Source organism: Pleurodeles waltl, chromosome 6 (genome assembly GCF_031143425.1).
Source record: "Pleurodeles waltl isolate 20211129_DDA chromosome 6, aPleWal1.hap1.20221129, whole genome shotgun sequence".
Lineage (NCBI taxonomy): Eukaryota > Metazoa > Chordata > Amphibia > Caudata > Salamandridae > Pleurodeles > Pleurodeles waltl.
The window spans coordinates 1325800660-1325812876 of record NC_090445.1 but is presented as its reverse complement, the minus strand read 5'-3'; the positions used below and the strand labels follow the sequence as shown (position 1 = coordinate 1325812876).

Below are 12217 nucleotides of genomic sequence, written 5' to 3'. Positions count from 1 at the left end.
ATTTTCAAAGGCTTGGTGCCCTTTATAATGCATTATATGATAGTAGCAAACAAGAGCTTGATGGCAAGTATGACCACATTGATGGTCCATACCAGTTTTTTATGTATACCTTTATATTTCTTCATGGTATTCCAAAACACCATTCATATATAGTAAAATGTACACCTATATGTAGAACAAATACATTCCAATCCACACCTAGTGATTAATGACAACGATATTCCTCCTTAGAGAGTCTTGCAAAAATATTTAGATCCTCAAATAGTCATGTCTCGTGATTGTATCTACAGTGGAAATCAGGGTGTGAGCTGTTGTATATTGTCATTTCAGTAAAGTTGTCCATGCTACCCATTGTTTAGGATTATCAGGCAGATTAGCATTAGCAGTCTTAATTGACTTGAAACCCTTTGATGATAATAATTAGTAATTTATGGTACGGTTAGTGGAACTAATATTTCTAAAACGAAAAGTAGCAGCAATGGGATTTAAGTGTATACATGCACTTTTGTGCTATCCCACTATTTCATAATCCTAACAGAAAAGTACTTTATTACTAAATACCACACATCCAATGTTGAACAAGTACAGTTCAGGCAACTGGCACTAGGGATATTGTGCCTCTGGTGTTTATCTCACTATCCCTTCCTCCACCCTTATCCAGTACACCTCCTTCTGTGAGTTAGGCAGATCTACTGCTGCTGAATAGTGTCTCTGAAAAGGCATGAGTCAAGGCGTATGTGCTGATTACCCCTTCTGAATGTAGAAACGGTCAGGTTCAGTACAGTTCCCTTCTTTCAGTTAGTAAAATCTCACCACAAGAAAACTTTCTTTGGCCGTGTCAAGGCTGGTGGTGGAGCAGCAACGCATGGGGGCTCGCTATCCCGTTCTTGGAGGGGGTAAGCTCTTAACACTGGTGCAGTCCTGGAGGTGGGGTTCATGACATAGGGAGTCCTGCACCTCTGCCGTTGGAGCTGTTTGGCCAGGACTGGGAGTTGCGGCGGTTACTTAAAAAAAACTACGGGAACAAAGGAGGGGTATTTCACAACTAAATTAACCCTCAACAAAAACTTAAGTGACATATAGAGTAATGGATATGATTTAACAGTTAGTGGAATGATTAAGCTGGCAATTGAGTGTGAATAATGGATTTTATAGACATTTAATGAAGCAAGATGAACTCTCCATTAAAAAAGGGACTTTAAGACACATCTTTTCAGGTGAATTTGGATGACAGAGTCACACCAAAATGTGAGATTGCAGTGAAAGCCACCATGAAAGAATTGAAACTATGGGTACGTTCGATAACTTTCAAAATATTGGCTCCATGAAGACAAACTTGATGACTTTGATGAATACAGAAATAAGGTATTACGTTAGTTCTAGATGCTTCCTTTAACTAAGTGTGATTGAGTATGCTTGAATAAGTGGTTTTTTGATGTGTATACTGTTATACATTTTCTATAGATGTGCCATATAATTGAATTATTTATTTTTTGCGCTGTTCGAATTTTGACCAGTAAATTGTTACGTATTGAACTTTGTTTTGCAAATAGTAAAATAAAAATAATGTAGACAACAGTCAGTCTCTAGTCAAATCTTCAGTTAATCTGGATCAAAATAATATTGGGCTGATACCAACACTATTTGAAAGCAGCTTTAAAGTGGCTGGATTCCCTTGTATAAAATGGGACTAATCTGTTTAAAAAGAAGCTTGTGATCTGTCTGTTCCACAAATCTAACACCAAATAGCTATATCTCCTCAGTTCCCCCATTTTCTTTTGCTGCTTCTTGGATTTTAAAGGGGCCTTTATAGTCTTATAGTCAGTTACAAAGTTCCCATTTTAAAACCTGAGTGGTAGAAAGGCTATCAATTGTGTATGGGTAGTGTGCATCTCCCACCCCAACACTGATGGAATCTTGGCATCAAAACGGGAGAATCTTCCTGTTACCCAGCTGATGACCAAGGTAGACTACAGGGGACTTGTGCACCTGGCGCTTGGTTGTCTTGATGGTCAGTTTCGCCAGTATTCTTAGCAACAACAATTCTATGTGCTTCAGGTGATCCTCCCATGAATTTCTAAACACTGCAATGTAATCCAGGTAGGCCACACAAAACTATTCTATGTCTGCTAGAACGCAGTGCACCAAGAGATGGAAAATGGCAAAAGCATTTCTTTTTTACAATTTTTTTTTTTTCAAATTTTGAGGTCACATCATACGTACAGTCGCATTAAGCCAATCCACACATTGATGTTCTAACTCAATTCCACTTTATCTGCAAAAATCTCAACATTTAGGTCATTCCAGTGTTAAATGCAGTGATCTTGGTAAGCTCCCCCCACATTTGAGATATCCCTTAGACAGAAAATAGTCTGCAAAAAGTAAAATATAGTGGAAATAATAACCAACACATGCAATGCCCAACTGTTTCACTTCCGCTCCTTAACATAGTTGTATAGTAGTTGCCCATCTTCCAACCAGCACATCAGCTAGTCCTTACCTCCTTGCTTAACACATTTTGAGTGTTTTCAAACATGAAGTGTATGAAACCTAGGGAATTCCCTCAGTTAGGTAGTGCAAGAAAAGGTCCCATTTTGATTAAAAATCTTTGCCCTGCTTGTTTATAAGACAAGTTAGTTTTTCCATGGCCATAATAGTCCAAAATCGTGCCCACCAGTGGGCAATGTTTGGATAGTCTTTACTTCGCCAAAAATCAGCTATCATGAGGCATGCATCTATAGCCAGGGATCCAGTAACTAAGAATGTAAACGTCTCAGGAAGAGCATCACTCAGTATTTTTCCCATACCTGTAAAAATCTTGGGGCAGTTCCTCCAAATGTGTGCCTGTTTAGCCAACCACATTTCCTCCAACAGAATTGGGTAATCACAGGATAAAATATGTGCAGTTTAGCAGGATACATATACCAATCAAACAGCATGTAGTGTGCCTCCGTTCCCAGGATGTTATGCGTGGCTTTAATAAGGTCCCTACAAATTTGTGTCCATTGTTTATCTGTAAGTTATTTGCCTAGCAATGAATCTCATTTATCTTAATATGGATGCTTTGACTCTAGGGTAGCACCAAGAAGTAGTTGGTATCTTATGGAGCTATTTCCCTTTGTACTCGGGGTTCTGTGCCTAAACTCCTTCATAAGGGATAAATCTCTAGCTCCTGCTTCTTTGTTAGGAGGTTATAAAACCCAATGTCAGATCGATGTATAATGGAATCTGTCCTCTCACACAGATTTCTAAATCTTGTTTACAGTTGTTGAAAGATTTAATATGGCCTTGCAAAACATATTGCTCATCATGCGGCAATTGCCATCTTGCCATCTTTGTATCATAGGGGTGTGGGTGTAATGCTGATGTGAAAGCAGGGTTATAATGCAGGGAGTGTAAGGAGAGGGACTCCAGATATTTGTTTACCTCATCCCATATTGTCAGTGTTGCTCGTGTGGGTGTGCTGAGTTAAATTTTGGGTGGTCTGTCTACTCAAGGTATCCACCCCAGATCCCACATTGAGAGTCCTGCAATAGCTCTATCCATATGTAGCCAGAGTTTTTCCAGATTCGCGTGAGCATCAGTATGCTAAGACTTGCAACTGTACTGCACTATAATAAGTTTGCATATCTCAGAGGGCTAGGCCTCGTCTCTCTCTCTCTCTCTCTGGAACAAGAGAGAACTGTGTAAGCTAACCTTGGTCTCCTAACCCAGATATATTTTTGAATCACTCTTAAGAGTAGCATAAAAGGTCTGTGGTATCTATATTGGAAAGGTGTGGAACAAATAAAGAAGATGAGGCAATATATTAATCTCATGGTATTTACCCATTTAGGAAACCGACATGTCAGCTCACTGTTGTAAGTTCCATCATAAATCTACTAAGAGTTAATAGAGGGTGACCTTACCCTAAGAGGTCTGAAAACTCTTATGTTAGTTTTACTCCTAGGTACAAAATCCATTTAGGTGCCCAGTGAATCTTGGACTGCTCTGAAATTTCATTGATTACACATTAAGGAAAAGTTAAGTTCCGAATCTCTGATATCAGCTGTATTCATTTTTAAACCAGCCACTTTCTCAAAAAGGCATAGATGTTCCTATATTCTAGAAAGGGACTTGGTTCTGTTAGTGTCAGGAGAACATAATCAGTGAAGAACATGCTCTTATGTTCTTCTCGGTCAAAGTGTGATCCCTGGACAACTTTTTCATTTTGCAGTTGAGTGACAAAAGGTTCAATACTAAGGGCAAACCAAAAGAGGAGATAATGGGCAGCCCTGGCATATCCCCTCTCTCCAATTAAAAAGGTCTGGGCATTCCCCTTTTCCGACTCACTCAGATCCTGGTCCATAGTTATAAACTTCGGTCCCGTCACTTCAATTGTTTTTCCTTAAAATTACCAGTCAGCACAATAGAATGATTTTTCCCATTGGACATTGGCATGAGTGCTGGGATCTCTTTCGTATTCGATTTTACAATAAGCTACATGACTTGCCTAATATTATTGTGTGATTTCCTATAAAAAATAATTGGTCAGGGTTTATGAATGATAGAAGACCCGTCTCCAATGTATGGGCTAGATTTTTTGTGTATATTTTAACGTCAACATTCAGAAGGGCTTTTGGCCTGTAAGAGAAGCACTGCCCGGGGTCTCTTCTTTTTTATAGATTAGTGTAATAATAGCCTTGGCCATCTTGAGGTGACTCTCTCTGTTCTCAAGAAGGAGTTATGCTAACTGCTCAAGATAGGTGTTAGCTTATTTGAGAAAGCGTTATCAAAACGTCCTGAGAATCCGCAGGGGCCTGGTGTTATGTTAATCCTTAGGGTTTTATGGTTGCTTTGAACTCCTCTTCTGAGATTGGGGTCCCAAGTTCTAAGTAGGCCCAGGTGTAGAACTCCGCTCCACTGGTGGAGTTTGCATAATTCAGGCACTTCGGAATATGCATAGTAGGGCGGATTTCCCGAATTCCTCAGTCCTGCGCAGAGTGGAGTTTGTTCGCGCACAAAGTTGGATTTTGGTGCTCTCTCGTGAGCGCCACAATACTCCTGGTCCGCTAGTGAGATCATACAAGAATTTGCGTTTGATCGTTGTGTTTCTGGCCACACGCCTGAGACCTTGCGTTTACTCACACTGCTACCGGCCGCGAAGAGCAGCCTTGACAGTCCCGCTCGCGAGCCCAAATGCACCTGGAGTACATTTTCTACTCCAGATACATCTAAATCTAGTAAAAAAGTGATTTTTGAGTGGACTTTCGTCTCCAATGGACCCTTCAAATTGTTTTATAGATTGAAAAACCTTTTTCTCAAACAGGAAGGAAGTGCCCCAGAGATTCCAACTTCTGTTCCTGTTCAGGAATCTCCTCCAAGTGCTTTGTCCGTCTCCTGGTCACTTTTCACTTGGATTTCAAGGTGGATGATCACTTTGTCTCCTGGATATACCTTTGGATTTAAGGACTTTGTTTTTGTAAAATCACACGTTACCCCTCCAATCTAACTAAACCCAAGACCTTTTCTATCAGTGAGGCAGCCACTGCAATCATGGTGATGCTGACAAGTAGCAGCCTTGAAATGGATTTGTCCCTTTCGCAAAGTAGTACGCTATCATTTCAGAAAATGGAGCAAAGTAGACAGGAGACGCAGCCAGCAATAGTAGATCTTCCCAAAACTGGAGCAGAACATGAGGTCAGGCTTCTTGATGAGCAGAACATCCTTTTTTAGAATCCATGGCTCCCAGATCTCCAGCAAGAAAAAGAAAGGGTACTACTCCACCATCTTCTCCAGCCACACTTATGATGATAGTGACATTGAATGGACCCTGGCAGAGTGCAGGAGAGGCAAGGGAAAAGAAAAGTTACAGAAATTCTTAGAATCATGGAAGGGGATGATGGTGAGAAAGATAATGTCGACGAGTCTGTCATTATGGAAGCTGGCGCACAGGAGTCCGACATTACCATCCTACCTGCTCTGAGGGATACTGCACAGACAGCACCGCCAACTCCCATATTTGTAAGGCCCCAGCAGAGACCTGCACCAATCAGTTCTTCAGGCATTGGCAGTGGTCCAGTAAGAAAGTCCTCCTACCCAGTTTGGACCTTTTTAAAAACAAAATTAAAAAACAGTTTTTATGCAATTAAGAAACAAAGGGAGAACATTGCGATATGCTCCATTTGCTGCATGAGTGTTCATTGAGGTAAGCCTGGTTCACACTAAGGTACTAGAGGCCAGATTACCCATATAGAAAAAATATCAAGCCATCCTGTGAGAGGAGCACCTAAAACAAATGTGGTCGCAGTGGTGACGGTGGGGAGAGCTGAGAAACATCATCTACAGCTAGTCAAATCATGGTGGAAGGTGAGGAAGAAGAGAGAGAGACATCCTCACACAGAGCAGCTCTCACAATGGCACAGGAAGGCTCAGAGTCAGATGGAGACACCACAGCATTCGGTGACTGCACCACATCTCCAAAGAAAATAAGAAAATCCAGGCTTCAATTGCGGGCATATTTAGGCAGGAGGAGCCCTACAACTGCAATCACCCAATGGCACGTTTGTATAATGAGAAGCTGGACAAAATGTTAGCACTGGACCGCCTCCCTTTTTCTTTTGTGGAAGGAGTGGGATTCTTAGAGTTTGTGGCAGCCATTTTCCCAAAATGGAAGGTTCCAAGTCGGACCTATTTTGCCCGAGTTGCTGTTCCAGCACTGCATCACAATGTGCTGAAATTGATTGGGCAAGTTTTGCAGCAGTGTTGTTCACACTACCTACCTGACAACAGACATGTGGAACAGTTGTCAGGCTACTGATTACATGTGCATAACTGCACACTGGATCTCTTTTATCCGGGTAAATTAAAAGCTATCTACAGATTTTGTCCCTGAAGAAATTTTTAAGAGCGTTCTGCAGCATTGAACAGTAGCCATGTTCGCCATGGAGAAATCACATAAAACTGCAAACATCTTGGACACATTTAATAGCAAGGTGTCTGAATGGCTGTAACCCAGAAGTTTCCAAATTGGATTTGTTGCCACAGACGATGGCAGTAATGTAGTCAAGGCCATGGCAGATGGTGGCTATTTCAGGATCCTGTGTTTGGTGCACTGCATCAACCTGGTTGTGCAAGACTTTCTGAAAAAATAAGACAGTCGGCAATATACTGATCTGCAGACAAATCTGAATTCATTTTAGCCATTCTTTTAAAGCTCAGAAGCAGTTGATGATTATTAAGCATGGTAAGAGTTCCAGTTAAAGCCCTGATACAGGAGGTGCCAACACATTGAAACTCAAGCTTTTATATGTTGCGACGTCTGTTTGAGCAGTACAAACGGATCATTGACTGTCATTCTAAGAGGGAATGCAATTGGGAAAGCTGTGACCATGGATGCTGACAAATGTGGTCTAGTCAAATGTCTGACACAGATGGTGCTCCCTTTTGAGGTTTTCACGCAGGAAGTTAGCAAAGGGAACAGTACAATGGGTCAAGCTATCCCGTCATTGCATCTGCTATAGGAGCAGCTAAAGAAGGTGTCGGAAAGGTTCACACTCGGAGGTGTGAACGAACACCCAGAAACGCATGCCTTAGTTGAGAGCTTAAGCTTTCACTTGGCTTGTAATGTAAGGCTGCAAAATGACATTATGTCATCCAAAGAATACATCTGTGCCGCCCTACTTGATCCACTAATACAAGAGGTAGCTTGTTGAGCAAGTGGGAAAACTGAAAGAAGAACAACTGAAACTTACAGCCCACTCTGGAGTTTTGGGGTGCTACCTTCAACTTTCAGAGAAGGCAGTCCTATCTCTCAGCAGTCAAGCCACCAGCAAGAACACTGGCAACATCAGCACCAGAACAATTTACCCAAACCTCTGCATTGGCTTGTTTTCAAGTGGCAGGTCTTAGGTCCAGTGCAGACGAAAAGGCAAAAGAGGTCACGCAAGTGGCAGCACCAATGACACTCCAGAAGATGTACCAGGAGTATCTGGATGACCCAAAACAGGTGTATGTGGATCAAAACCTATTTGTGTTTTGGTATGGGAAAACGTGACGATGGCCAGAACTCATCAGGCTGGCCATAAAGTATCTGGATTGTCCTGTAGCCATTGTGTCTGCTGAACATGTGTTCAGTGCAGGTTAACGGTGAGAAGGACCAGTCTCTCACCTCAAATCGTGGAGAGGTTAACCATGATCAAATTGAACAAGCATTTTATACCACCTGATTACACTGTTTTCTGAAACACCACAGGAAGAGGATGATTGTTCAGAACTAAGTGTGTTTGCCGACCAACTTCTGGGTAAACCACCTGAGTTTGAGGACAAACTCTACTTCTTGAACTTAGTATGCCAGTGCCACCATATTACTTTTTAAATTATTAATTATTTTTGTTGAACTTTCTTTCTCTGCAAAAAAAAAAATATGCTAGTGAAACACTGTGTCGGATTTATGGTGGCCCACCATTTTGTAGTCACATGTTATATGCCCGGATTGTAGTTTACTCCGTGTACAGTGGAGAAGCCCCCACATTCTCTTCAGGACATTGGAGATGATGCCTGCCTTCCTCACATGCCATTGTTTATCTTTTCTTTTTTTTTAACCTCACCTTACAGGGCTGCTCCAGAAGATCATTGATTAAAAGGCTGCCAGTGCCAATTCCAATATGTTGCCACTTGCAAGCATTAAAGAGGAGATAATATTCTGTTCAAACACCATGCTTGGATTGGGAAAGGTGATTACTAACTATTGCACCAATGAGTGGTGTTATATTGAGTGATGATTGATATATGTCTTAGCAGACAGTAAGGGAGGGGGTTCAGCAAATTTGTAAACCTGATTCTGATGATTTACAATGTTTGAGGGATGATGGGTGATCATTTTTTACTGAAAGTGATCGGTCTTTCAAACTTAACGAAATTTATCTGTAGGGTCCACACCTTTTTTTTATTTTTTTTTATTTTTTTTATTTTTCCTTTCTTTCTAATTCCTCAGACCAGTCACTTTAGTTACCAAACACAAATCTACACAAAATACACCAGTTCTGTTTCTCTGTTTGTTCCTCAACAGCAGTGCACTACACTGGTCTACCTCTCTCGGTCTGGGACTGGGACAGAGTTACTCAACTCCATCAGAAGGAGGAGGATGATGATGGAAGAACTTAGGGCAGGACTACCTCAACAGATGGAAGGAGAAAGGTATTGACTTCAAAGAGAAACCATGATGATGGTGAAGACTCTGAGGCCTGGTACTCACTCAGCTCTGTGGACTGCAGAGAGGTAAGTTGACTTGGGAAGTGCTGCTGAGTATGTGTTAGCTGCATTGCTGCCTCAAATGTCAAACTCCTCTTATGTTCTTGCTCTGCCTCTGAAACTTCATTGTACACTCTTGACTCCTCATGAAGCTTACCTAGCTTCCTTTTGTCCTTCTCCTTTACTCTGTAATACAGGTACTGTTTTTCAGTATGCAGGCCATCTCCTAGTCCTCTCCTGCACGAACAAAACTTAGTGAACACTCAAAACTCCAGCTTACCTACCGGACAGGTTAAGCCAGGCACCCAAGAGTGACAGACATTCCTAGAAGAATTGAAATGTACCGCCCAATTTGGCAATACAGTATCATTTTCCTTTTAACAATCATAATTTTTAGAACTGGGTGGGTTAACTTCTATCTTCCATAGTTTGTATTTTTCAAACCTAGAAGACATAAGATTTAGAAAGATACTACATTGGGTCTCTCTGGAGCAGAATGACTGTTTACAATGCATGTAACCCTACTGTGTCATACTTATCCCTTCATCATTTCCTTCCACAACAGATTGTTGATGGTGTGCTGCTCAGTGGCTCGATGAATATTATTGGGGTTTCTTTTGTATAGTTTCTTTGTCACACTTTTACCCAAATCCCCTTTCCTATCCATTCATCGAGCCCCTAACCCTATTCCCCGGGCCATGTGATTTATTGAGGTTTGACTTAATTTTACACCATAAATGGATCACACGCTTGCTGGAGGGATGTGGTGAAAGCGACACTAACTCACTGCATAACTTTCTATTACCTGAGCAATATTCCACTCCCGTCCCATCAACATCTTCTTTCATACCTTGTGTGTTGCGTAAACGCTTAACCTTGTCCAGCCACTCATGACTCTGAGCCCACTTCTCCTGCCTCCATTATTTCATTTCCTAAGTTTAGTTTTTAAATACTAGCTTCCCACCATTGCTCAGAAGAAGCTGATATTGCTAGTTTTTATTATCATATCAGATCTTTGTGTCAAATATGGTCATTGTGGTAGTCTGATCTCAGTCTTCCTAAAGTTATGATATATGACATGACTCACTAACTCTCTGTTTTCTTTCAATCTAGGTGACAGTGATAGATAACCCTTTGATTAATCCTGCAGATGAACTTCCCATAGGTGGGAGTGGCACCTTCAGTCTTCCCTGTTAGCTCGCTGGCCTGTTACTACTATCTACCAACCCCTTAAGAAGCCACCTTGGGATAAACCCTGCAGTCAGAAAACTCCTTTACTTCATATATTCAAGTAAGAGAAGAATTATGGATTTAAGTGAACTTGTTTAGTTAGTAATTAACTCCTAGTGAAGAAGATGTTGTCTATGTGTATCTAGGTTTTTGTAAGCAAAATAGACAATGACAGTCATCCCCTAGTGGTCAGTATCGTTGCAGAGGGTAGTAGATCGAGGGTATAAGTAAATGATGTACACTTTTTTTTAGCAGAATTAAAAAAAAACAGGCTACACTAAAAGACAGCAGTGAAAACTAAAACACCAAAGTAAACATTTGAGGCTTGAATAAAGTAAAATAAATTATCCCCTTTTTTATTTTTAACAAATACAAAACTCCACCCTTTCCACACACAACCAGCCCACCACTCTTCTCAAACAAATAGTCCTGTCCCCAAAAGGTCCAATATGAAACATTTTTAAAAACCCAGTCCCAACTCCCTCTCCACCCACGACTTGTCTCTCCCACCAAAAACAAAAAATTGAAAAAGGTCTCAGAAGAGGGCACTGTCTATATATGGGTCTGGAGCTAGTCCAGACTTTGCTTTATCCTGGCAAGCCAGCTTTCTATGCGGTCTGTCTGCTCCTCGTTATGGTCAGAGCGGGAGGGGGCAGCAGCAGGTGCAGTCGGGGACCCTGACAGCTGGTGGCGGCGCCAGTGGTGTAGTTGCTGGGAGGCTGGGGCTGGCATGCGGCTGAGCTGGGCCCTGGGTCCAAGACAGCTATTTCACCCTCTTCCTCCTCCAGGACCACCAGGCGCTGGTATTCGACCTGAATGTTTTCCATCCTCTACTGCAGCAGACAGGTCACTGTCTCTTGCCTGGTTGGTGGTCATCCAGCAGGAGTATCTATATCGAGAAAAATAAAGACATATTGCGAACAATGCTCTCAACAAACTCTTCTTCACGAGTAGGTAGTGATGGCATAATAGCACTACATTGCTGGTCCCCTCTGTACATTGGAATTTGATGTGATTATGATTAGGAGAGTCACAGGGCCAATTTCATTTGTTTACCCACACATGCCTCACATAAAAAGTACTGGGCGTGTGGTAGAAAAGATTAAAAAAAATTAAGGCAGAAAAACACCAAATGAAAAAAAATCATTTTGATTTTTTTTTTTTTTTTTTTTTTTTTTTTTTTTAAGGCTTTCCTAGTCCCTTTTAGTGGAAAATTGAATAGCCTCTCATTTATGAATAAGGCATTATGCACTTTGGAGTACACGTTGTTGTGCCAAATTAATGAAGGAATGCTAGCCAGTGCTTCGAGTACATTGCTGCTGTCAGTAGCTGGGGGGGTTGTAGTTGACAATTAACTATCTTTAATTCCAATTGCCCTGCTCTTTCCCAAATGCCTTTCACTTAGTTTCTACCATGACTCCTAAGAGGCAGATGAATAAATAAGATACATCACACGTCATGTATAAAATGCGGATATATTTATCCTGTCTGCCGTAAGTAGATGGTGGGGAAAAAGATGCAATGCACTACAGGGAAAGGAACAGGCTATATAGATTCTGTTTGGCACATTCATCACAGACTATTATTTATGCCAAACTTTAAATCAAATCGGGCACTTATCAGTCCTAATTTACTAACTGGTCCCGTCCACCACCCGAAATTCTTTCCAGCAAATTAATTTGCTGGGCAGTAAAGGAAGGAAACTTGACTTAGTCTACTGCACAGCAAGGCAGAGGGATTAGGCGGGTGGGTAGAG

The 12217-nt window shown here is 41.4% G+C and overlaps 1 protein-coding gene across 5 annotated transcripts in view; it reads left to right on the top strand.

The window, feature by feature from the left end:
• The window catches only part of LOC138300830 (uncharacterized), a 61622-nt gene that overhangs the window by 15426 nt on the left and 33979 nt on the right, over positions 1 to 12217 (top strand). Inside the window, exons 2-3 of one of the 5 annotated variants that reach the window (XM_069240636.1) lie at positions 9053 to 9258; positions 10382 to 10522. The exons of 1 other annotated variant lie outside the window; for it this stretch is intronic. The gene's annotated coding sequence lies outside the window, so the exon portion shown is untranslated. Of the gene's footprint in view, positions 1 to 9049; positions 9259 to 10344; positions 10523 to 12217 lie in introns of all 5 variants that reach the window. 3 more of the 5 variants (XM_069240633.1, XM_069240634.1, XM_069240635.1) reach the window with 3 other exon arrangements.